This window comes from Sciurus carolinensis, chromosome 1, assembly GCF_902686445.1.
Source record: "Sciurus carolinensis chromosome 1, mSciCar1.2, whole genome shotgun sequence".
NCBI classification, from domain to species: domain Eukaryota; kingdom Metazoa; phylum Chordata; class Mammalia; order Rodentia; family Sciuridae; genus Sciurus; species Sciurus carolinensis.
In genome coordinates this window covers 196,906,585-196,931,209 of record NC_062213.1, presented here as the reverse complement: position 1 = coordinate 196,931,209, position 24,625 = coordinate 196,906,585, and the positions used below count along the sequence as shown (strand labels likewise).

At 60.5% G+C, this 24,625-nt stretch overlaps 1 long non-coding RNA gene across 1 annotated transcript; it reads right to left on the bottom strand.

Moving 5' to 3' along the window:
* Positions 1-16,858: 16,858 nt before the first annotated feature.
* LOC124978499 (uncharacterized) lies at positions 16,859-18,891 on the bottom strand. The gene is made up of 3 exons (XR_007107485.1): positions 18,837-18,891; positions 18,382-18,438; positions 16,859-16,944 (listed from the first exon to the last, which is right to left on the bottom strand). It is a non-coding gene; the product is annotated as an uncharacterized LOC124978499 (long non-coding RNA).
* Between the last annotated feature and the right edge of the window lie 5,734 nt (positions 18,892-24,625).

Genomic DNA, 24,625 nt, shown 5'->3' with positions numbered 1-24,625 from the left:
CACATGGACAGCAGCAGACGGAGGCGCGTCCCTGGCCTCAGCAGCCCTGGCTCGGCTGCTAGGCCAAGGGAGCGCGAGTCTTGCTGACAGCAGCCCCATGTTGGCCTCTTCCAGAGTGGAGTCCGCGTGCTAATGAAAACCGACTTCCGCGCAGAGTGGGCCGTGGCCAAAGCAAGGCCAAGTCACAGGCTTTGGTTAGAAGCCACCAAGCAGGTGGTGAGGCCCCTCTCGCAGGTCAGATGGCACCCTCCTGACCCCAGGGATGACGGCCGAGCCTGCTGGGGACCTGGGAGGAGCTCGGCTGCCAGTGCTTGTCACTTTAGCGGGTGGCTGGAACTCCGGACTGCCACATCCGCCACCTCTCAAAGTCCTAGTGAGGGTGGCACCAGGCTGGCTATGAAAGACAAAGACGGTTTGGAGGAGGGAGGCTCGGGCTGGACTGTCTTGGAAGCGTGTGTCTCGGCCCTGGCGTGCGCGCCCACCTGGTGGATCTCCATCCCGTCATTTTGCATGTGGAGAAGTGGAGGACCAGAGAGGTAGAGTGGCCAGCCAAAGAACACACAGCTCCACACAATACAGGACTCACCGTGGCATTTCTGCTTGTTTTCAGTTCATCTGTACGAACTTCCAGGACCAGGGATGACGGGAGGAAACGATGCTCGTGGAAATAGAGTGTGCAGAGTGGGGGAGGGTGAACCCAGCGGGCGACACCTGTCACTCTTCCCACCCCGCCTGGCCCCACTCACCCCGCCTCCTTCCAGAGGAAAGGAGGATAAAGGGAAGGGGACCCTGGCGGGAGCCTCGCTGCCTGGGGCTGGGTCCCAGCCGTGCCGCCCGTGCCTGCGGGGACTCGTGCGGGCCATGTGTCCCCGTAGCCCAGTGTCCTCTGGTGAGCATGGCGCCCATCTTGTGTGGGGGGTGGGGGGTGATCTGAGATGCTCACCGTGGCGTCTGCACGTCGTGGGCGCCCAGCAAGTGCGTCGTGCTGGGACGGTGAACAGGAGCCTCGCTCTGGCCTCGCCGGGCGACGAGCAGCCGGCCTCATCATCAGAGGCTGGAGGTGGAGGCCCCCCACTCACCCCAAGCCCAGGAAGGGCGACGGGAGGGCGTTTCCAAGGTCAGGCCCCTGCCCACGCCCCTGACGGGTGTCTGAGCTACGGAGGAGCAGGGGACGTGTCCCGTGCCTCGCGTCCAAGGGACAACCCGTCTCCAGCTGGGTCACAGCTGGAGCCCCTCGCTGGCCCCATCCGCCCTCGGTTGCCCAAGCTGGGCAGTTGTCCACCTCTCCGAGCCCCAGTTTGCTTGTCCCTGAGGCCAACGGCACCAGCTCTGTCACCACGAGGTTCTCAGGAGGGAAAGTGCCCAGAGCAAGGCAGGACTTGGCCCACGTCCCCTCCTTCCTTGCCTCCCTCACCGGCCGCTTCCCTAGCTCTCCCCGTCCTTCCTTCCCCTGCAGTGCGCACGTGGCCACTGGCAGGGCCCCTGGTCCACACCAGCGGAGGGACAAGACGGCCAGCACTGTGGTGGCAACACAGGCGCTGTGGTGGCAACACAGGCGGTCGGAGCCGCCTCCCGGTCCTCACATCAATCTTCGGAAGGCCATTTGCAGGCCGTGCAGCCCAGAGACGATTTAAGAGGCGGGGATCAATGTTATTTTTTCCACATGCTGAATTCATAACGGTTTATGGCAAAATCGATGCAGATCTTCATGGATAAAGCGAGGGCGGCGTTAGAGAATAATAAGCCAGGGAGACTGCGGCCAACCAGCAGCGGAGGCCCGGCCGGGAGTCAGGGCCTGGAGTCACCTGCAGACTCTGCCGAGCCCCACCCCCGGGGAAGGGGCTCGAGGCCCAAGGGGCGTTGGGAAGAGCTGATGGGGCTTTGGACTTCATGCCATAGTTTCCCGGATCTCAGAAAGAGTCTCAGAGGTAGGTTCCGACATCAGCCCCATTCCACAGTTCGGGAAACTGAGGCTCAGAGAGATGAGCAACTTGCCCGGCGTTACACAGTGTATCGAAGCCAGGTCTCCCTTTTCCAGAGCCTGGAATTACTTGCTGAGACCCCGCTGCCCCTCAGCCTGGGTAAGCTCTCCTCTCTCCTGTCCTGTCTCCTCCTCCTTCCACCAGAGTGAGTCCAGGTCAACCCTCCCACCTGGATGTAAGGTTGCTGGGAACGCTGGACTCTTCAGCTGGCCTCACCACCCCCTCCCTGGAGCCCAGGGGATTCTATGTATCCTGTGTGATTCTGTGTGATTCTAGGGAGTGTTTGTCCTGGCTCCTTACGTAGGTTGTGAGCTACCCAAGGGTCACACTGTGTCCTATCTTACCATCTCTCTATCCTTCTACTCCAATGCCACCATCCATGCATTCATACATACATACATCCAACCATGCATGCACCCATCTATCCATCCATCCACACATCCATCCATCCACCCATCTAGCCACTCATCCATCCATCTATCCATCCACCAACACATCCATCCACCAACACATCCATCCATCCACCCATCTATCTATCCATCCTCCAAGACATCCATCCATCCACCCATCTATCCACTCATCCATCCATCCACACATCCATCCATCCAACCATCCATCTATCCATCTACCAACACATCCATCCACCAACACATCCATCCATCCACCCATCTATCTATCCATCCATCCACCCATCTATCTATCCATCCTCCAAGACATCCATCCATCCACCCATCTATCCACTCATCCATCCATCCACACATCCATCCATCCAACCATCCATCTATCCATCTACCAACACATCCATCCACCAACACATCCATCCATCCACCCATCTATCTATCCATCCACCAACACATCCATCCATCTACCCATCCATCTATCCATCTACCAACACATCCATCCATCCACCCATCTATCCACTCATCCATCCATCTATCCATCCACCAACACATCCATCCATCTGTCCATCCATCCTTGTATCATCCATCCATCTATCCATCCATTTGTCTGTTCATCCATCCATTCCTAGATAGTTGTTGAATCTTGAAAAATGATCGGATTTTTTCCTGACCTGTGCCACAACGTGGATGACCCTGGAAGACTCGAAGCTAAATGCAATAAGCCGGTCACAGAGGTGCAAATGGTGTCCACCTGTCTGAGGGGCTCCGCTGGTCAAGTTTAAAGGGACAGAATGTGGATGGTGGTTTCCAGGGCTTGGGGCAGAGGGGGAATGGAGCTTACTGTTTGGGGTACAGAGTTCAATTCTGCAAGACAAAATATCCTGCAGATGGACGGTGTGGACACATCAGCATGAATGGACCCGACACCCCCATCTGGATGCTGAAACGTGGCCACCCTGGTCAGCTGGAGGCCGTGCACATGTCACCACGGTTAAAAATAAATTACTCTTTTAGGCATAAGGTCTCTCTGGGGCTGCAGTGTCCCTGCCCCCCCCTTCTCCAAGTGCCCCAGGAGCGTGGCCTTCACGCAGCGTTGTGACAGTGCACCTGGTAACCGCTGGCCCGTGGCAGGGCTTCTCAGCCAGTCCAGGGCCCGGCGTGCTTGCCACATGCCACCCTGGAACCTGCGCCAGTGCTTTAATCCCCCTGGGAAGGTGGCGCCCTGAGGCCCAGGGAGGGGAGGACTCCCAGGCCTCTGGGGGCCAGGAGGGCGCAGACCGGGGCACCCAGGGTACGTCCCAGACCGGCTGCCCCCGCCCCAGGCTGGCTTGGGCTTCCCTAGATGCTGAGCTTCTGGAAGTTTCCGCAAGACCCGGCCAGCCGTCTGAAGGTGGGTTGGGTGTTTCCACTCCCCTTGGCCCAGAACAGACACAAAAGAGGGCCCTTGGGTCCCCAGGGGCAAGTTGACGGGGGTCCCCAAACTCGGAAATCAGAGGGAACGGCACTTCAATGCAATGTGTTCAAACACCGCGTTTAATGCAAAAAAAAAAAAGTCTATGATGAGCAAAGAGGCTTTTAAGTGAAGAGGCGCCAACCCCGCCGCCCCACCTCTCCGTCTCGCCTTCCTTTGGGACCCCTGCAGCTTTCTTAAGCTATGGCTCTGGCCTGGCCTGTTCCGACCCGCTTTCTTTTTGGACTCGCCGACACCATTTGCTGGAATAAATAACCCTTCCCTCCAGTTCCACCCGTTTGCGTGAACTGCACGCTGTGGGGCAGCAGCTCCCTGACCCTGAGGTGAGTCTGGTTTGGAAGCCTGTTTCCAGACCTTCGTACCTGTGTGGCCTTAGGCAAGTCTCTTAACCTCTCTGAGCCTCCATTTCCTCCCCTGGAAAGGGATCTCCTAGGAGGCTTGGGGATTGAGAGACAGTGTGACAGGAACTTAAAGTAGTGCCTGACCGCGGCTGACTGGAGGTGTCGCTCCCGCGGGACCAATTCCAACTCTTCACCCACGGAAGAGAAGTAGGCGGGTGCGGCTACGTGAGCAGTCGCCAAAACACCATCAGGTGCTCCTTCTCTTTTTCTTGCGTCCCCTCTGACACCTCTGGACCTCAGCTGGCGCGGAGGAACTGGCGGTTGCAGGGAAGGACAGCGTGGAGCCGGAGAGGGCGGGAGGGAGGGACGGGCAGCCGCCTGCCGCGCCTCGGGGGAGCTCCCTGCTCCTCCTGCAGCCAGGAGCCAGGCGGGCGGTCCCAGGGGCTGCACCCCGACCTGTCAGGTGTGGGGGCGACACCCAGCCCCGGGCAGCGGGGCAGAGACGGCCACTCCGAGTTCCCGTGGGCCCTCCAAGCCGTCCGAGGGACAGACCCTGGCCTGTGGGCAGCAGGAAGAGGGGCTGGCCCTCGGGTGTCCTGCCCACATGCTGACTCCCGAGCAGGAGGAGCAGCAGGACTGCTCTCGGGCCAGCGGGCGGCTGGGGCTTGGGAGCCGAGGGTCCGTCTGAGTCCGTGCAGGGCCATGGGGCCGGGCAGTGGGCATGGCTGCTGGGTCAGGGGAGTGGGGGAGCTGCAGGGCGCGGCCACCACCCGACCTCAGGGCGAGGTGGAGAGCAGGCCCGCTTGGCTCTTCACGAAGCCTCAGAGTCGTCCAGTGAATCTCAGCATCACCGGGCATCAGGCTGGATGCTGGGGCCACTTTGCCTCTGTTCAGCGCCCACCCCCTTTCCGACTGGGACACCAAGGCCAGAGGTGGGAAGAAGCCCGAGGAGCGGCCCCGCCTGGCGGGAGAGCCAGGACTTCCATCCCGGGCTCCTGGGCTGCCTGCGCAGCCTCCGGGTGGGGGACACCCTTCTCGCCCTCCCTGACTCCTTCTTGGCTGACCCCAGTCATCGCCGAGGTCTCGGCCAGGCGTCACCTCTTCCAGGAAGCTCTCCCTGGTGAGGAGGCCCACTTTCATGTTCCCATGGCAACCCGGCCGAGGGCGGCACTGGCCGTGTAGACGTCCGAATTTCACGGTAGCGCGCTCTGAGGAGGCAGGCGGGGTCTGTCTGGTTCTTTGCGGTGACTTGAGGCTCATCCAGGCTCTGAAACCGCAGCCACGTGATGCACTCGGGGAACTTACCGGTGGGGAAGCGGGGAGAGTGGTGTGGAGAGCCCCAGCCCAGGGCGGTTCTAGAGAGGCGCACACGGAGCCCTGCAGTTCCACACACTGCCTGCAGGGCGGCGCTGAGAGCTGCTCTGGCGATGGAACTGGGGTGCTGCCATATTTGGGGGGTCTGTGGTGCTGCCATCGCCGCCCACGGTGATGAGGCACAGCCTGCTCCAAGGATCCCCGAGACCCCATGGGCTAATTCCAGCAAAGAAAGACCTCCCGGGGCCCAGCAGGCGGTTGGGACGATGGACATGAGCCAGACCCTACTTATTTAGGCTTCATTCCCCGCCCCCCATTAGCTCAATTGGCTACTGAGAACAGATATGGTGGAAAGAGTCCCTGTGGCCCCAGGCTGGTGGAGGTAGCAGCTGCTGCAGAGAGGAGGACAGAGGAAGGGGACGGCCAGCCTCTGGGGACAGACCTGAGGTGCCTAGGCCTCAGGATGCCCAGTGCCCGGTGATTCCCTCACCTTTGTGACCTTCCCGAGAAAAGGACAGTGCCTCCCCATCGTCCCGCCTGCTCCCCGCTCCCCCATCTCGTGGGATGTGGGGTCCTCAGCCCTGTCCTGCCGGTTCTGCTGGCCCTCCCTCCAGCCCACTGGTCATGTGTCCCTCAGCCTTGGGTGTCCAGGGCAGGGACTGCAGGAGGCAGGGCATGGTTGTGATGACCACCCCCAGACACATCCCCTTCTGTGGGCCTGCTGTCCCCTGGCGTGCTTGGCCAATGGCATGCTGACCAGGTGGTCACGTGACCCAGGTGAGGCCTTATAATCGCCTCAGTCTGTTGGTTTGACTTCTTGGGCTCTCTTGACCCCACAGAAGATGCTCCGGGTGGAGATGCCCATCAAACCAGGCTCCAAGGTGAGGTGGTGGGGGTGAGACCTGAGCCCGGAGGGGGGCCGTCCAGCCTGGAGGGGGGGCTGCCCAGCCAGGCTCCCCGATCAGCCAACCCGCGGCCTCCCGCAGCGCCCATCAGGAGTGAGTCAGGGCCCAGCCACTGAGTCTCTGCCTTCCTGAGGCGCCATTATTACTGCACGGCGGTAGGCCTGGCAGGGCAGAGGGCCGGGTACCGCGTCAGATGGCCTCGTATTGCTGTGACCCAGAGACCTGACAAGGACGGCGTAGAGGATGAGGAGTTTATTTTGGCTCACGGTTTCAGGAGTCTGTGGTTGGCCAACTCCGTAGCCCTGGGCCCAAGGGCTGCAGAACACCCTGGCGGGAGGGCGTGGCGGAGGAAAGCAGCTCAGAACGCCCTTCCTGCCTGCAGTCACCCCCTGAAATGCGTATCAGTGGATTAATCCACCAAGTAGGTTGAAGTTCTTGCCATTTATTTTACTTCTAACGTGCTTGCCTCATCTCACCCGTGAGCTTTTGGGGGCCCCTCATGTCTGAAGCCTAACAGGGACAGAAACAGGTTGTGGAAGACAATGAGGTGGGATCCCTGGTCCCTATCTGGTCCTGAACTTCAACTGCCTTCCTCTAGGTTTGTCAGCTTCCTGGTGTTGTGACAAAACACCTGAGGTAAGACGACTTACAGAGTCAAAGGTTTACTGCGGTGAGGCCGTGCGCCCTGGCTCAGGCGGGTGGCAGAGGAGACAGCTCACCTCGTGGCAGCCAGGAAGCGAGAGAGGCGGGGACAAGGTGCCCATGTCCCCTTCAAGTCCTCCGACTTCCTCCCCACAGCCGCACCTCCCAGAGGCTCCACGCCGCCCAGCACTACTTCAGCACCGGGTCTTTGGGATGCCGCCAAACCCAGCAGCCTCTCTGCCTTCGGAGGGTGGGAAAGAAGCTGGTGCCTGCTGGCTCTCCCCACGGGCCGGGCGCCGTCCGAGCACACTGCACACGTCACTTTAACTAGCGCCCCCTTCCCAGCCTGCCTGGACCTGGGCCCTCTCTGTCCCACAAGCTGTCCCTCCAGCTCACAGCTGCAACCCCGGCCCGGCTGTGTGTGAGGGGCCTCGGGCCACAAGGAGCTCCCCACGGGGAAACCTGGAGGCCGGCCGTCATGGCCACCTCCAGCACCCGCCACCTTTCGTGGCTGAGGACACGGAGGCAGGTGGGCTGGCTTCAGCAGGGCTCTGGCATCTCCCCTGGGACCACCCTGCCCTGCAGGGACATTGGGCAATGTTTAGAGGCCACTCCAGTTGTCCTCCCTGGGCGAGGGGCGGCTGGCTGGGTGGGTAGAGGCTGGGTGCGGCTGCCTCTCCAGAGGACGTTCCACAGCAAAGACTTGCCCGGCCCCAGGCGGAACCCGAGTGGACGGCACCCGGCCTGGCAGGGACACACTCGGGGCCTGTCCCGGTTCCGAGTTCGCTCCCGAGGACCATGACACGGGCCACGCGCAGAGTGGCGGGCGGCAGCAGAGGCTCCTGCTCCCTGTCGTGGGGCGGGGGGCGCTGTGACTGTCCCCACCTCTCCAGGTTCAGGGGCTGCAGCCACCCTGGCTCAGGCTGAGTCCTCCCCACTCTCCCTCCTCCTCTTCCAGGGGCCGTTGTCCTGGACTCGGGCCACCTGGATACTTGGCGGCCTCTGCTCGCAGGGTCCCTTGGCTTCACCTGGTTGCCATAACTGCAGGGGAAGGACCTGCTCCCTGTCTACCTCAGCACAACCCGCCCCTAAGGATTCCCACCACCCACTTTGCCCTGGTGAAGACCCTTCTCCCAAAGAAGGCCTGGGGACATCCCGAGGGTGTCTATGGGGGACACTTCTGAACACTGCCCTGTCCTGCTCTTCCACATTCTTACGCTGTCCCTACAAAGTGCATTCGACCCCATCTAAGGCTCAGAGAGGTTGTGTGCTTCTCCCAGGAGCATCAGCACTTGAGTCGGGATTTGCTCTCTGGCTCTAAAGCTCTCGCCCTCACCCTTCCACTTTCCCCCGACGCCACCTGTCCCTCCACCCTCAGAGATGCCCACTTCCAAGGAGCACCCGGAGATGCCCCCTGGACCTGCCTTGGAGTTGGTGGCCAGTGGGCCATCCCACCTGGAGTCCGGGGGCCGGACACAAATCATCAGGACCTTTTCAGGCAGTTAAGTCTTTCAAGTGTCTGGGGAGACCCCCAGCAGAGGGAGAGAGGCCCGGGCTCAGCAGCCTCCCGAGCCAGGGACAGCAGGTGGTCACGCTGGGGACCTGACGAGCCGTTTGCCAGCGGGTTGCAGACCTGGGAGGGAAGAGCATCACCTGGAGGCAGCAGGTGAGGTTGGCGTCTGGTGGAGGCAGAGGTGAGCCGCAGCCCCACCCTGTGTGGTGACACCAGCGAGAGGTCCCGGGCATCACCTTCTCTAATGACCTGGACCCACCTGCTGCCCACCCCGTGCTGCAATAGCTTAACTGAGCATGATTTGCACACCAGAAGCCGCCCGTCTCGAAGGTGGTCCGTCTGGTCGATTCCGATGTACGAACACGCTCATAAAACCATCAGCGGGAACAAGACGGCGAACACTCCCGGCTCCCCAGAGCTGCTGCTGCCCCTGGTCATGCCCGTCCTCCCACGTCCCCAGGCAGGCCATCGCTGTGGATCTCTAGTGTGCATTTTCTAGAATTTTCTACAAATGCGATCATGCAGTGTAGACGGGTTCTTGTGCGGCTCTGGGTGTGATTATTTTGAGCGTCACCCTCGAGCCGCATAGAGCACCAGCTCTCCATCCTGTTGATTGATGGCCGTCCCTCCTCCTTGTGGCCCCGCCCCCGGGGTTTGTCCATTCATCCGTTGATGGACCCTGGATGCGTTCAGGTCCTGCGATTCTGCACAGCTGCCCGGAGCCTCTGCCGCCATCTCTGCGTGACTGCGTTCCCTCCTCGAGGGTGGACGCCTGGGCCTGGCGGGTCACGTGCTCAGCGCCTGTTGAATTCCAGCGCCACCGAACTGCTTGCTGGGCCTCGGGTGCCCCTCGACCCCGCCAGCTCCCTACGGATTCCACGCCCTCTGCGGTGCCTGGGGGCTGGTGTTCTCTTTATCCATCCCAATAATTTTCAAAATGATTTTTTAAAAAGATCAATGAAAAAAATTGGTTTTCATCAGCATTTCCCTAAAGCCTGACACCGTGAGTCCTCTTTCCACGTGCTCCTTCCCCGTCCGTGTGTCTGTTTCTAATTGGGTGGTTTCCTTATGGCCGAGCCGAGCGACCTCTTTATTCTGCTTCCATCCTTTCACCAGGAGCCTCCCCTCAGTCTTTGTCTCACCTTCTTATTCTCTAACGGTACCTGTCAAAGAGCAGGAGCTTTTCATTCTGATAACTTCCATTCGTCAGTTTGTTCTTTGGCGGTGGTGCTGTTGACGTGTCTAGGAAAGCTCTGTCTCGCCCCATGTCTGTAAACTCCTCTTAGGGAGGCATCGGGGAGCGCGGGGTCTGCCTCATGCATTTCTGATCTCTCAGGGCTCAAGTTCCTTCGCTGTCTGGTGCCGGAGTCTTGGAAAGCACTGTTTTATTTATTTTGTCTTTTATGCTGGTGTTCCAGGAAGGAGGTAAATAGACCGTTGCTCCACCTTGGGCTAAAGTTATTTTATGTAATTGCTGTTCATGTTGAGGTTGAGGAGACAGGGCTCAGAGAGGTGAAGCGGCTTGCCCAGCGTCGAACAGCACACAGGTGGTCAGGACGCACGCCCAGGACTGCACAGCGCCACAGCCTGTGCACCGTACACCCTCTGACTCCAGGGACTCTGCCACTCTCTTGAAGTTTCAGAGCCTGGAATGCATCTCGGATCTGGGGTTGGCCAGACGGGGGATGCTCCTCCAGTCTTACTGGCGTGACTTTGGGACTCCAGAGCCAAATAAATTCTCCAAGTTTCAGTTGTCTAATCTGCCAGCTGACATGTCCATTCTGACGGGATCTGCTCTGGAAGGTGTGCACAGAAGCAACCGCAAACCACAGGCCTTCTAAGCCCTGGTGTGATAAAGAGTCCAACCTCCAAAACCAGCTTAACAGTGGGATCAAGGAATCCAAGAGGCACATGCCACCACCTGCCCTTCCTGTGCCCCCTGCAGGCATCACTAATTGATGACGGAACTCTGTCCTGCTGAGCTAGATTTAATCTCAAAAGCCAGTCTTTGCAAAAAATCTAACACTTAACTTTCCCATCACCACGTGGCAACTTGGCACCAGAGACGAGGCCCGTTTGCCTCCGGTTGGATGCCGTCTGGCCCTGTCCACACGCCTCCCTGGACCAGGCCACCTCCTCCTATCTCATGATCAACTGGCTACGGTGCCTGAATCTGTCTCGCAGGTGGCGAATAAATCCAGATTGTCCCTTGTGTGACATTGTGCCCATGGGGGACTCGGAGACCAGGCAGCTCCATGTCCCAGAGAAGTTGGAGTCCTCAACTCCAATGTGAGGGTGGCAACGGTGTCCCCTCTTGGTCAGGTGGGGCGTGACCCCTTAGTCCTCCTCACCTTGATTCCGGACACTCTTCAGTATCTTCTCTGAAGCGTCAAACTGTGTGATCTGGTTAGAACAGAGCGGAGTCCTGCTACACCTGGTCTCAGCACAGATTCAGCAGCTTTCAAAGAGCATCGCATTCCTGTGACTCGGGAGAGAACACGAGGCCTCTTCCGCAGGACCTGGCCAGCAGCCTAGAACCCCTTTCCTGTCCTGCGCGATGGAGCCTGTGAGCCCAGAGCAGCGCCGGGCACCCTCCCCTGACTCATCTCACCGGTCCAGGTGAGTGTGCACGAAGGAGCCTTCTTTTCGGGCACACTGATGACATCAGGGACAACACTGGCCGACCCTCGTGGCACGTCCTGTCTGCCCCACGCTGTCTCAGCGTATTATGTATTTTAACTGATCTAATTCTCAGCAGGCCGTGAGGAAAGTCCCATATCGTTCCCATTCTACAGAGGAGGCAATGGAGGCAGGAGGTTCAGGAGGCAGTCAGTGGCCGGGCTGGGACCGGAAGCGGCTGCAGTCTGGCTGCCCGGCCCAACGCGGTTCTGTGACACCTGCCTGATGCCCATTCAGGAGTCTGCGCAGTTGGTCTCGGGGAGCATCCGAGGTGGCAGGGGACGGCTGGGAGGTGGAGTGTGCACTGGACAGGCCTCTCCTCTGGTCAGGGCCCGTGGTGCCTCACCTGGTGGACGCTCCCCCGACCCCGTCCTGCTTACCCTCAGGAGGAGAGGATAGAACACACAGCCACCCCGGCACCTCAAGGACCAGCGAGGCTTTGATTTGTAACTCAGAGCTCCACTCTCTGGGTGCCATGGGGCCACCCCAATATCCAGGGCCCAAGAGCACAGCCCCAGGTTTGAGAGGAGGGCTCAGGTTGCACATCGGCAAAGCCACCTGCTCCCTCCCCGGGATCCTGGGGACACCCCTGTTCCTCCCTTGCAAACCCCCTCGGACCTGTGGTTTGGGAAGTGCTGACTCCGCCCCTGCGGCATGTGATCTAGACTGAGCCAATCACTGTGGGCTCTCTCTCTGGTCACCGAGGTCCCCCAGTGTCAGGTGCACAGCCTAGACTGGGCCCAAGACAGACAGGCCTGGGCTTTTGGTCGAAGGTGTTTTTCTGTGACTTGGACCCAGGAGGGCAGAGCTGTGCCTTCTTGGAGTCCGCCGTCTGCAGGCAGAAGAGACCTCGGCCCAGTCCCCTCTCCAGCCCCAAACTCCCTGCTTCCTGGGCCGGTGGGGCTGGCTTTTCTGCCACGGCCACGCCTATGAGCTCTGACAGGCTCTGGCTGCAGGGCCAGCTCCAGATGGGACGTCCCCACCCGCTCCGTGGCAGCCCAGGGCCGGGGGCCTCAGGCGCTTGACCACCAGCCACGACGCGTGAGTGCCGGCAGGTTGCCAGACCCAGGGGTTCGCCAGGAACCCGGCCCTGTCCTGGCCCGTGAGCAACCACGGCCTATCGAACAATTACCTAACAAACTGGCAACTGAGTTCCACGTGCGAGGCATACGGGAGCAGTCCACCCAAGGTGCCCGGAGCTCAGGAAGGGACAGTGCAGGGAGGGAGGGTGACTTCCCCAGAGAAGTGGTACCTACGGCAACACCGAGGAGCGTCAGGATGGACTGCTCAGTCCTGCCTCCCGCTGGGTCTGCCTGCCGCCCCTTGCGCGCTCTGAGGCACGGGGAAGTTGCTGAACGCCTTGGCCTCGGTTTCCTCATCTGTAACATGGGCGTCCACCTCAGGGTAAAAGGACTAAATGTGATAACTTAGGCGACCTGGGCCCAGAGTGCGGGCCAATCGGCCGGGTCTGTTACTCCTCCTGGGACAGGTGTCTGGCGAGCCGGGTGTGCTCAGCTGGAGGGAGCTACAGGATCACCTGGGAGCAGGCGTGCAGGACTCGGGTCTGTGCGGAGTGAAGGACCTGGAGAGGGGCCGGACCGGGCCATGCTGAGGCCTGAGGACAGCCAGGGGCCACACGGCTGCCTGGTGGCAGGAGGACTCGGGCTGGGAGAAGGGCGGACACCCTTTGAGACCTGCATGTCCTGTCTTTTCTTCAGAAGGGGGCGAGCAGCCACTGAACCCAGAAGCCACGTGCCTCTCTGCTCAGGCCAGGAGAGACCCGTCCGGGCGGCCGGCCCCGTCATCCCCGGGCTCCCTGGGCCCTGGACGGGGTGTGGGGATCTGCAGCCTGGGGAGCTTCGCGGCAGGGGGGCCAGAGCCCACAGGGACCCCAGGAGCCCGGCCTCCAGAGGACAGGCCCGGGGTCACACTCGCCTTCTCTGCATCACGTGGCAAAGGGCCACGTTCCCATCCTCAGGCTCCCGCTCGGGGCAGCGGGTGGGACGCTGAGGCCCGCACGGCCCCCGGCCTTGGCCCCTGGCTAGGTGGGAGGAAGCGTCAGCCAGGGGCGGGTTGGCTACCAAGTCTAGGGCCCACTCACACCCCAGCGCCCCCGCCTCCTGGGTGGCCCGAGGTGACCCTGGCCAACTTGGACAGGCTAACACTGACCGTCCACCCCAGGTCACCCCCGTGCTCTCTCTCCCTTGCCCACTGGTGACGTCCTCGCTCACTCACTTGTCCCCAGTCCAGGGTGTCCCTGACTGTTTGATTCAGGCTTCCTCACTACACGCTCACGGGCCCTCCTGCCCCTGGGCCCTGGGCTGGGGACAGGTGCAGGTGGCCGCAGCCGTGGGTGAGGTCCGGGCTGGTCCCACGGCTCCGGGACCCCAGCGATGGCCGGAGCTTCCCTGGGACTGCGCCAGCAGGGCTGGCAAGAGGCCAGGACCGGGGACAGGTGGGAGCAGACGGGGAGGGGCCTCAACTGGTCAAGCGTGGGTGACCGGAAGCTAGGCGGGCTGATCCTGGGCCCCTGGGGCGGAGCGTCCATGGGCGGGGCGGGGCGGCTGGTGCACAGGAACCACTTCGTGACTTCCTTCCCTCTTCGTGACGGGCGCCCTGTGGGGACGGAGCTGGCCCCTGCCCTGAGTGGGGGCTGGACCCTGTGGACACGGAGAACCCGGAGGCGTGTTGGGGAGGTGAGCTCAACGGGGAGGAGCGCTTCTCAGAGGCCTGGGGCTCCTGGTCGAGGGCAGATGGCTTTGAGAGACCGTCACCGCCGGTCCCTCTGTGGCCCAGGTCTCATGGCCTCCTGAGTTACCGCCAGTCAGATAACGGCTTTGACTTCTGTTAAGTGACCCCAGGGCCCAAAGAGCCACTGCCATGGGAAGGGGTCTGAGCACCCCTAGAAAATCTCCATGGAAGAGCGAGAGCACCGCTGCTTCTCCCGCCCGGAGCCGCGTGCGGGAGGGAGTGAAGACGCTCGGGGCGTCCATCCCACGAGCACCGTGGCCACCACGCTGCTGTCGGGGGGCGGCACTGACAAAGCGTCAGACACCATGGAGTTTAGACCTCTGTTCTCTCACGGCCTTCGTCAAGTTGTCTGTCCCTTGGTGGGTTTGATGTGGTTGGCGTGTGTCCCCAAGAGTCCACGGGCTGGAAGCCTGGTCCCCCGGGTGGGGATGCTGGCAAGTGGTGGAACCTTCAGGAGGGGTGTCTTGGTGGAAGACGAAGTGTCGTCGGAGGTGCTGCCTCCGCAGGGATTAATGCAGGTCTGGTGGAGAGAGTCGTTTTTAAGGAAGGGGGTTTTGTAAAGCAAGGCCAGCCCACGAGCAGGCACCTTTGACACGCCCTCCCACCACCCCACCGTGTTGCCTTGCAGCTGAGGGGGGCCTCACCAGAGGCTGAGAAGATGGGGCTGCCTGGTTGGATTTTCCTCCTCCAAAAATGAGATAAGTAAACCTCTTTTCTTAATAAGCACACAGCTTCAAGTATTTTGTCATAGCAACAGCAAATGGACTAATACACTAGGCATTCCTCGGCTCACAGCTGTATCACTCCAGTCTCTGCCTGTTACTCAAGGACTTCTCCCCGAGTCTCCCTCTAAATTCCTCTCATCTTACAAAGACACTAGTCAAATCAGGTTAGGGGTTCACAAAGGGGCACGCACATATTCTCAGTTAACCTGATTATATCTGGGAAGACTATTAAGGTCACACTCGTAGGTCCTGGGGGTTCAGACCTCAACATACCTTTCGGGGGACAATTCAATCTTTAACATCCACCGGGGTCAGGCCAGGTGACAGACACCAGAACAAACCTGTTGCCTAGATGGCTCCGCTCTGCCCCTCCTCACAGTCCTCTGGTGGAGCGTCACCCCCACCCCCCGCAAACCTGGGTCCCAGGTGAGCCGGGATCCCCACCTCCCTTCACACTCGGTGAGTCTCAGCCTCACGGGCCCGGCTCCGCCCCTAGTGGAGCTGCCGCGGCTCATCAGTAACCATACGGGGAGCAGCCGGCGGAATAAATCTCCCTCCGAAATTAATGTAGCTCAGGAAAAAAAAGTGCATTTACTCACCTCAACTTCTCGTTGCAAGAGTCATAAGTGAATAAATCCAAAATAAATGTAACCGGGACGAAGGGAGAAGCGGCGATAAATGCGATCCCGTCGCCCTAAATGAAGACAAAGGCTCCCAGACAGTATTAAATTCCATCCCCAAAGGCTCATTTCATTTCAGACCCAGATTTCCACAAAATCGAGTTTTCTAGCCGAGCTCAGCCCCGTCCTGCTGGGTCCTCCTGTCCGCCCCCGCCCTCCCCCGCAGACAAGCCTGGCTCCTTCCCCGCCCGGCTCCTGCCTCAGTCCCGCAGGTGACTTCTCTGCTCGGGCCCGCTGGACCCCATTCCGAACGTGCCCCAGGTGGTCAGCCTCGGCCACACTCGGCCCGGCATCGGGTGGGCTTCCGGCCTCGAGTCCTTCTCTGCAGCCTGGGAGCCCAGGTGGGGTGCAGACAGGCGCTCACCTGTGTCTGCAGGTGCTTTGGGAGGGAGGCTGCACTCGGCCCTGCAGGAGGGAGGCCTCGTGGGCTCTGAGCGGCTCTCCAGTGGCTGTGGTTGAAGGTGCCCCAAAGTCCATGTGTTGAAACTACCCAGGGTTGAGAGGGGCCCCTGCCAGGGCCAGGCCCCTGCTCCGTCTGGATCAGCGCTGCGTGGAGGGCGTGCTGGAATCCTGAGCGGGCTGCTTGCCCCCCTCCACCTTCCACCACAGGACGGAGCAGCCAGGAGGCTGTCCCCAGATGTGTCACCTTGAGCTTGGACTTCAGCCTTGGGGTCTTTGTAAAGCACCCAGTGTCGCACTCGGTTCCAGCCACACCGGCCTGCCAGGTCGCGGTGCGCTGGGCTGCAGGCGGGGCCAGGTGAGCTGGCTTGTTCCCAGTTAGCTCTGTCACCTTGGACCTCATCCTCGCCCACAATCCGCCCGGGAGCCTGGACACCCCTGGGGCGGGGAGTTAAGCGTGGGATGCAGAGCGGGGAGCACAGGAGCCTGTTCTTAAGAGTCCCCTCTCCAAGGGAAGTCAGCCCTCTTCCCACAGAGGGCAGGGGCCACAGTGGACCGCATGCCAGGCACAGCCGGACATGGCCAGGACTTCAGAACATACTTGGGTTGACTTAAGTCGCCCTTGCTGACCTGCCCCTGCCCGTGGCGAGTCCCCTGCCTGGCCACCTGGGGTGGTTTGCTGATCAGACTACAGGAGCTGGGCTCAGTGTTTACCATCCTGAAGGCTGAGCGGAACCAGGAGGTCTGAGCACACGGTGAGGGTGCTGGGCATCCAGCGAGACCCTGGCGGAGCTGACGGATGTCAGTCTGCCGGGCGGCGGTCACATCTGGGTGTCGATGGCAAGAAGCTGGTACCTGCACCACTCCAGCCAGTCCTGCCAGGTCTGGGCCCTGGGGTGGGTGTTGCTCTTGCTGTTGTGGTAGGTTGGCTTTTACCCATGGCAACAGTGCCCTGTGTTGGCCCCTACTGTGTGCCGGCTCCTTTCCGTGGCTGTTCATTACGTACCTCTTGTCTGAGCGCCTCCTGTTTGCCGGGTGCATGTGAGCGGAGCTGGGCTTGCTCTGAGGGCAGGGCACTCCACTGTAGTCTAATCTGTTGTGGTGGAGGGACACGCACCATTCACGTCCTGTGATGTAAGACCTGTGTCGTGTGGAATTCATCTTATATCATGTCACATCGTGTCAATCATCATTCCCAGCTAATCCCCATTGCACCCCGCTGGGGGTCTTGCTGTCTGCAGAGCCGAGATGACAAGCTCGGAGAGATAAGAAACGTGCCCGAGCCCCGCGGGCGGCGGTGCTGTGAGGGCGCCTGGCAGGGTTTGGAGGGGACGCTCTGGGTCTGAATCCCGAGGGTCCCACGCCCCTCCGTCTGCAGCGTGGAGCTGATGTCCCTCCTCCTGCGAGGTGGGCGCACTCGGGCCGCAGGTGCAGGTGTGGTGCCTGCCTCAGCCCCCGCCTCTGCCCTGGCACCTGGTAGGAGCTGCCCACAGGGACAGCAATGGCTGGGGGCAGCACAGGCAGGACTCCAGAGCTGCCCTGTGGCAGGGTCCAGCGCGCCAGCCTCCAGGTCCCAGAGCCACTATGTCACCCTGTGGAGCAAGACCAAGGGGAGTCCAAAGTTCCCACGGGGCCCTGTGCTCCCACCCTGGTCACAGCAGGGAGGCGGCTGGCCGCCGGCTGTCGTGGGTGGGGTGCGGGCGCGAGGGCTGGAGGGCTGAGCTCAGCCCTGCTCCTGGCTGTGGGTTCCATTCCTGGGTCTGCAGCGCGGATTGAGGCTGGTCACTGCCTTCGCCACGCACATCTGCACAGCGAGGCTCTGCTGGGCCCTTTATCCGGAGGGTTCAGCACGTGCAAAGGGCTCGGAGAGAGCCCGCCCCCCCAGGGGCTGCTGGGTAAGGGGTGGTTGGCATCAGCACACAGATGTGACCGGGCAGCGCCTACAGGGCTCAACCTCCTGGAGAGGAGACAGGTCTGCCCTCGGCCAGACAGGAGGCAGGTCTCCACCAAAAAGAGAAGCAAATGAGTCTTGAGGAGGAAGAGGCAGGTGAGCCCGTGGCCAACAGGGCAGAGCGGGCGAGGGCTTCTGCCTAGTCCGAGCCTGGGGAGGGGGCAGGGTCCAGGAACCCGCCCGACCCTGACGCCCCTCTCATCTCCAAAGGCCCCTGAGGCCCATGGGGTGACAGGTGGCTGCCCAGGTGGCTGCCCAGGCACAGTTGCCAGGGTCATAGCCCTAATCTCTGAGTCCAGTTCGTTAAAGCAGCTTACTTCCTACTGCACTTTAAACTTTTGAATATTGTTACTACTCAGTGGCTTTGAACCCGTACAGAAAGTCCGGGAGCCGTCGCCCACTCAGTGTTAGAACATTGCATGAGGGAAGCCCGGTGGTCTTCGCCATCGCCCCCACCCCCGCCCAGCCTGGCAACCGCTCCTCTACCATCTCTGCGTCATCGCATTCCGGGCCCTTCCTGCCAGTGGTCCAGAAAATCCTCACTTCTGGTGGGAAACTGAGAACCAAAGAAGTATGGTCCCCTAACCGCGGTCAGGGGCAGGATGGGGACTCAGTGTCCAGTCTGACCTGCTCTTCCTCTCTCCCCAGGCAGCCTGGGTCAGGAACGGCTTTAAGCTCAGATCCCTGAGAAGAGAACAGTGACGTTTGTGGGGCAGCAGTTACACAGGGACATTTTCATTGGTTCCTCTACCTACATGTCCGTCCGTCCATCCATCCATCCATCCATTCATCTGTCTGTTTATCCATCTGTCCGTCCATCATCCATCCATCCATCCACCAACCACCCATCCATCTATTCATCTGTCTGTTCATCTGTCTGTCCATGCACCCACCCACATGTCCATCCATCCATCCATCCATCCATTCATCCATCTGTTCATTCATCCATCCATCCATCTCTCTGTTCTTCCATCCATCCATCCATTCATCTGTCTGTTCATCCATCCATCCATCTGTCCGTTCTTCTGTCCATCCATCCCTTCATCTGTGCATCCATCAATCATTTCACCAACAACACTTACTGTGGACCAAGACGTGCCGGGCTCCGTTCTAGACAATGGAAAGACAGAAGACAGGGAGACAGAAGAGATCCAGTCCTTGCAGCTCGCAGACAATAAACACAGACACAGCCTAAGAAAAAAACGGACCCGTCCTGTTGCAACTGGTGGAGGGAGTGGGAGGGAAGGGAGGGGCGACCGGCCCTGCTCCTTCAGCCGGGGACAGAGAAGGCGCTCAGAGGGTGCTCTTTGGTGGAAAGGAGGCAGCCGAGCATGGTCTGGGGGGTGCATTCTAAGAAGAAGGAACTGGGCTTGCGGACCAAGTACGGAGTGGCGAGGGCATAGGGAAAGCTGGGTGGGCAGGAGCACCGTGGACTGGATCAGGGATAGGAGGGAAACCCTGGGCCCTCCCAGCCTGTTTCTCCACTGTCCGTAGTTATTCTGTTGCATTGTCTCCTACGCTGGCTGAGGAGCAGCGTCCAAATCCTAGGGACCGGGCGACTGCATGGGGGCTCCCACGGGGGCTCCCCCGGGGCAGGCCAGGGCTCGGGAGGATGCTCCCGGTGAGCACCCGTTCTCCGTATTCCTGGGCCACTGTGCACAGCCGGAGGTGGGTGGGCGGCAGCTGGGGCATCAGGGGAGGGGCCCCGGGGCTCGGGGCGGCACCGGGTCACCTCTCGGTCTCCCGCATGCCCTGACTCTCCTGCCTGCTCTCCTCCGGCACCAGGTTGTTGGGAGAGAGAAGCAGGCGCAGAGCTGTCCGTTGGCAGGCGCGTTCTAATTTTAAAAAATGTGTCACTCTCCAAGCTGTGCGTCCCTTAATCAGGCAATTACTTTATGATGTGGCATAGTTAAGAAGGGAAGGAAGAAAAAAAAACCACCAACCCTTGAAATCTCAAACAAATTTCTTGAGAATTAATTTTGTAAATGTTTGACTTGAGCTCAGGAATGTCTTTTGTTTCTATTTCTAAATGACAGAAGGGACACAAAGGAAAGGTAATGATTTGGTGTTAGTCAATCTTCTTCATTAAAATGAGCTCCCCACTCAAGGTTGTCAGGGAAACGGCCAATGTTGGGAGAAAGGCATGGGACTGGGGGGCCCGGTGTGCCCCAGAGCACAGGACGGGACAGTGGGTGCCAGGCTGGCCGCAGGGAGCTGAGAGAGCTCCCGACACCAGTGATTGGAAGTGGCAGAACCAGGATGGAGCCCCAGGGACCCCGCATCCCGTCATCCCCTAGTGCCGCTGCCTCAGGGGCGGGCCGGGTGGACCCACAAGTCAGGAGGGACTGCGAGGCCCTGGAGGGTCGTTGGGGAACCTGACCGTGGCCACCAAGGTCTCTGCCCAGGACGCCCAGGGGAGGGAGCCAGCCCCGCAGCAGACTCCACAGCCCAGGCTCCGGGGCCCAGCCCACTTGCCCTGAGGCCTGCGTTCCCGATCTTTCCTGAGCTCCTCCCTCCACCAAAATACCTGGGGCTCCCTGTCCTGTCCCTCAGAGCCTGTCACCATGAGTGAGTGTGCCCTCCTCACCAGGGACGTGAGACAAACCCAGACACCTCCCAGCTGGGGATTTCAGGGTCATGGGGCTGGAAAGGCGGGGCTGGGGTGGAGGCCAGTCATCCGGATCCAACCCCATCCCAGACTCTCTCCAAACCCAAGTGCGGAGACCTTTCTCCCCCTCCCCTCCCAGATCCCGATTATGTAGAACAGGGTCTAGAACCTTCCGGTTAATCTCTCCCAGGTCTGATCCTCATCTCCTTCCCCAGCCTCCTGGGCTGGCCATCACTGGGGACCGTGGGCAAAGCCCATATTCTCATCAGGGGAAGGTGAGGGTGGGGTGGTCCTCACTTCTGACTTGTGACAAGATGTCTTGTCCCTGTCACAAGATCACATGTAACAGTAAGAGTGCTGCCAACCCGGCATTTGAACAGCCCTCGTCACCTGCTGCAGTGCAGGTGTGTGTACCTCTGGAGACAGACAAGGTGCAAAGGGCCCATGAGGACATTCCTACCAAAGGAGGAGGGCTCGCTGCTGGTCCCTGACGGTCTCATGCACCGGACTTGTGTCCGTCAGCTTTCTGTACTGTAACAAAATACCAGAGGCAGTTAATTTACGAAGACCAAGGGTTTACTTTGGTGGTTCTAGTTCACTGTTAAGTAGGCCTGTTGTCTTGGGTTCCGGCAAGGCTGCCCATCATGGCACCTCAAGACCAGAAAGCAAAGAGAGGAAAAGGAAGTTTGCAGCTTTTTTGGTAAAATGACATTGGGGTAAGTGATTTGAATGTGATTCCCTGTCAGAGCACAGGGCAGGACTGCAGGAAAAGGGGCTTGGAAGAGAGGATCTCGTGTTTACGAGGCCACCGGAAGGTCCCCAGAAGCAGGCTCTGGACTTGCCTCAGGAGCAGCCTCCAGTACATCACCGGCCTGGACCCGCGGGGCTGCCTGTGAGGCCACTCTGTGTGGCCTGCCGCCTGGCCTGAGCCTCCAGACTGAAGCCACTGCCCCTGCCAGGAGGGGAGGAGGGGGTCACGGGATGCTGACCGACCAGTGGCCTGTTCCAGGGTCTCCCAACGCCACTCTCTCATGGCGTCTGGGTTTCTGGCAAAGCACCCAGAACCTGCTGCCGGGCACCCCCCGACCTCGGCAGCCAGGAAGAGAGGGCGGCTGCCTCGGGGGCCTCCACGTGCCAGGCCACTGACCCAGGGCTTGGGCAGGACGTGGAGCCTCTGACCACAGCCCCCGGCCACCCCTCGGCCCTGGGGGCCTCTCGTGCCAGCTGGGCTGAAAGGGACTGTGGGCTGCGGGTGGCGGTGCCCGCGGGCACCAAGGCCCTGCCAGGTGCTCTGCAGCTTTGCTCAGACTGGTGTGGCCCACTCCACAGCAGGACTTCCCCTCCATGGTGGAGAATGACAGTGACCCTGGACGTCCCCCGACCCCCTCTCAGGGATCTGCCCCGTGTGAGTTTCCAGACAGGCTGAGACACACTGGAGCCACCTGCTCCTGCCCCACCTGGAGAGGCACCCTGGTCCCGCCTCTGTCCAGACCTACAGGCTCCGCCTTCTCTGTGTCAGGCTTCTGCTGTCCCCTGCTGGCCTGTCCCTGTCCCTGGAGCTCCATCTTCTCCCCCAGGGCCTCCCCCAGCCTCAGGCCCTGCAAGCTCCAGCAGGGGACAGCCGCTCCCTCCTGCGTCCTCCTGGGGCTTGAAACCCTTCCCCTCCCTGGCAGCAGGGGTGCGGCCTACGTCCCGGATTTCACACCATCCGTTTTTGGAAACCGAGGATTCTTTCCCTGGGACGAAATCTCCCACCGCCAGGGCAGAGGGCTCGGGGGCAGCGGGCAGGCGAGGTGCAGCTCCAGTCCCCTCCCCCTCCGGCCTTCGCCTTCACACCCAGGGGTCCCAGGTCCTCTGGGGCCTGGGCAGCCCACAGCCCAAGAGATGGACCCGGCTACTACACCCAACCTGGTCCCTGGTGTCCCCTTTCCCAGGTGGGGACCCACCTCTGGTCCTACGACGCCTGCCCTGCCTCTACGCAGCCAGAGGCTGCTGTGGTCGTCCAGGGGGTGCCAGGGATCCCGCGGAATGGCCGTGGAGGTCAGGCTGGGCTCTGTGCTGGGCGTGGGCACGGCAGGGCGGGCGGGGCGTCCAGCCCAGGGGGACAGGGCCTGAGCTGTGCCCATTCCCCACGCCCCTGGGGCTTGACCTGGCCGCCGTCTCCACCCTGGGAACCAGCAGGTCACCTCCCTGCTGTAAGCCTCCTGGTACCCACAGGATTCTGACCCGCAGCTGAAGAGGGGCGCTCATTAGCTACAAATCAGCATTATTATTCAGCTCAAGAGCCCTGTCAGGACGCACACGGGGACCGCCAGGCGCCCGCTGCAGGCCCGCGTGTCCTTGCTTGAGATTTTAATAATCTCCAAAGGTGTTTTTTAATGTAATAATAATAATAATGGTGATCAGAGGACACGGCAGGCTGGCCTTCCCCGGGGTCTGACGGCCTGACTCTCCGTGCGCAGCGGGAGAGCCGGGGGCGGGAGGGGAGAGCTGAAACCACCACGGCGTGAGCAGGAGCCAGGGATGGCGGGTGATCCCCTCGGCCCTGCCTCTCAGTGGTGCCGGCAGGCCTGAAGAATTCCCTGCCCTGTTCCCAGCGCTTAGGGAGCACGGGTGTGCCCAAGAGTCCCGCGCTGATGCTTTGCGATCTCCTCGAAGATGCTATCTGACCCTCTCCTGCTCTTTTGGAGATGGCCCCCTTCCATGGATCGAGTCATCGGAGGTTTGTCAGGAGGGGGACAACCTCACCTCCACCAGACAGAACTCTTGTGGGAGCAAATGACAGAAAAAGTGAATGCAAACTGCCTCAAGCAACCACCCCCAGAGATTCATTAGACACAGATTTGGGATACAGCTTCAGGTCAGGTTGGTTCCAGGTGGCTTTTGGAATATCGTCAGGATGATCTAAAAATATAACTGGTTTTGTAATCAGTCCCTAATTTAAAAACGCTGATTTATCTCTCCCTGCTTCTGGGCCTGCTGAGCTCTGTCGACTCTGTTCTCCTTCTGAGACTCTCTCTCCTTTGTGATGGCAAGATGGCGGCCGCACATCCAGGCCTCCGCTCGGCCTCCCAGGGAGAAAGCAGCTCCTGGAGGTCCCTGTCACAGACCAGCGCCAGTCCCCATGGACTCCCATCCGCCCAGCTAGGGTCACTTGCCGTTTCTGCACCGATCAACATGGCCAGAGGAAGGAACTGCTCCGACGACAGGCCTGAATCTCATATTCACTTCTGGGGCAAAAAAGGGGACGGTGGCCCTCAAGTCCCCTGGGCAGAGAGGGGAGGAGGTCAGGCGCCCAGGCAGCAGGGTGGCTGAGCCCGAGGTGGGGGAGGCAGCCGGGAGGCGCAGCCTGGATGGACGTCTCCCACGTAGGGAGGGCAGCTCCTGTCCCCCCCGCGGCCCCCACGTGGTCCCCAGATCCAGAGCTGGTCTGAGCTGAGAGCAGCCCCAGGCCCTGGCACCAGACCATGGACAGGCGGGAGTCACCATGTCGGCCACTTGGTCCAGCCTGGAGGCTGTCCAGCTGGGCACTCGACAGCTCCGGGCGGCTGAGACCCCTGGAAGGCGAGACCCTTGCTGGCCAGGGCTTTGCTGGTCACCTCTCCACTCGCGGGCTGAGGACGGCGCCTGGCAGGTGTTGCTGTGTGAGTGGAGAAGCTTCCAGCTGGCAGCTTGACTTCAAACTGCCCTGATTTGTGTGTCCGTGAGGCCAGAAGGAAGCGTTGGGCTCCCCCCATCTGGTTGGGACCACTCAGAAAGCCCCGCCATTTCCAGGGGCGACGTGTCAGACCCTTGAAGACCACTCTCGCCTGGTCCACCCCTCATGCTCTCCGGGCTAGTCCTCTAAGGACTTCCAAGTGCCAGGATTTGGAGTGTCTCTCCTGACCCTGGACGCTCTCTCTGGACCTAAGCTCCTTGTCTTGCCCAAAATGTGCTACTGCTCTTCCAGGTGCTAGAGCAAAACGATCACCTTCCATCTGCTGCATGTGCATGTCTCTATTGATATGCTCGAGATAGCTCGACTGAATCCCTGCATCCCATCGGAAGCTCCCAGACTGCTTCCTAAAAGTCTTGGGTCTCCACACATCCTAACCAAGGTTTTCCCACCCCTCACTTGTATGGTTGACTCTGTGTATGTCTCTTGACACCCAAGAGGGGAAAGGTAATGGCCTAGAAGACGAGGATTTGGGGAGAATTTCCCATGTGCCAGGCAATTCACACGCTCTCAGCTATTTACCTTTAATCATCATGTGAACTGGGTAC